This window comes from Frankliniella occidentalis, unplaced genomic scaffold (genome assembly GCF_000697945.3).
Source record: "Frankliniella occidentalis isolate FOCC.00 unplaced genomic scaffold, Focc_3.1 Scaffold14, whole genome shotgun sequence".
In the NCBI taxonomy this organism is placed as follows: domain Eukaryota; kingdom Metazoa; phylum Arthropoda; class Insecta; order Thysanoptera; family Thripidae; genus Frankliniella; species Frankliniella occidentalis.
The window spans coordinates 1,713,503-1,714,867 of NW_026267144.1; positions in this window are offsets into that span (position 1 = coordinate 1,713,503).

Genomic DNA, 1,365 nt, shown 5'->3' on the forward strand with positions numbered 1-1,365 from the left:
CCACCGCCGTGCGCCGTAGATGTTGGTCTTGCAATTTACTACTGTACACCTCTGCAATATCATATACCCTGCCACTCGCGCAACAGATAAAACTTCAATGAACTCGTTTTAATGTTTTTTCACAATCGCAAATCCACATTTAAGGTAACTTACAGGAATAACGTTATTACACGTTTCGCACAGGCAGAGGGAGGGACGGACACGGTAAGAGTTGGAGAGTGTCCAGGAGTCAGGAGGGCGCTCGTCCGGAGATAATGATGCCACGGCAGATGATCGGGGTGGGGGCGGGGCGGGGCGTCGCGTCCAGATATGGCGCCGGACGTAATCCAAGTCGTGCAGGGCACCGCAGGGCTCCCGGAGGCCCGGGATGGTCTCCCCGCCTTCCCGCCTGGGCGGAGGCAGCATCCGAAAGACTGCGACTTCGGAGACCCACCTCCTTCTCTGCTTCCTCCTTTAGAATCGTCAATAAAGTACGTCTGCCTTTTCTTTGTTTAATTCGGAAAATTACCACGGGAGCTCGCCGCCTGCGAGACTCGGGGTAGGCCACCCTGCAGTACACGCATGCACGGCAGGCAAGATGTTGCCTACCCAACAGGCGCCATGAGAGCTTGGAACGGCTTACTGAATGACGGACGTCCCTTCTCGCGCTGGAGCCGGGTTGTGGCAGAAAATGGATAAGGGAAGAGGGGGTTGGAGGGGGAGGAGGAGGGCGCCGACGAACAAAGCGTCCTCCTGCAGGCGCCACCCGCGCCGCGACGGCGTCCTTGGCGGAGCGGAGCCGGCAGAGCAGCGGCGCCGCCGGCCGTCCCGTCGGTCCACCCCCTCGAGCTGCGCAGCCGACCCCGCTCGCCCCGCTCGCCCCGCTCTCACACGGTCAATCTCACTCGCCATACTCCGCCCCAACCCCGCCCCGCCGCACTCCCGACTGCGACTGACCCCAAAGCAGCCCGGGAATGCAAAACACCTCACGTCCGCACCGGTGTGCCGCGGAACAGGGGAAAGGCGTAAAGAAGGGGGGGGGGCACTGGGACGCTGGGACGCTCGGACGGGCGGCGCAATCCACAAAAAATGTTGACACATCGTCCCTTTCTGCCCCGGCTGAGGAACGCGCACACCGAACAGGGAGGATACCGCGAGCAAGATAATTCTGCCCTCGATCCCACTTCTTGGCGGAGCCGGCCACACACGGCGCGCCGCTGCGGCTTAACGCCTGTCGTCACGGCCTCGGCCCCGAGGGGTCAGCCCGTCAGCTGGGTGGGCCGGGACCCACCTCGGGCCGAGCCGTCGCGCTCGCTTATCAATTCTATTACCTTCTAAAGATGCTAATTCATTTGACACGTTTCAAAAGTCGTATACATAAAACAC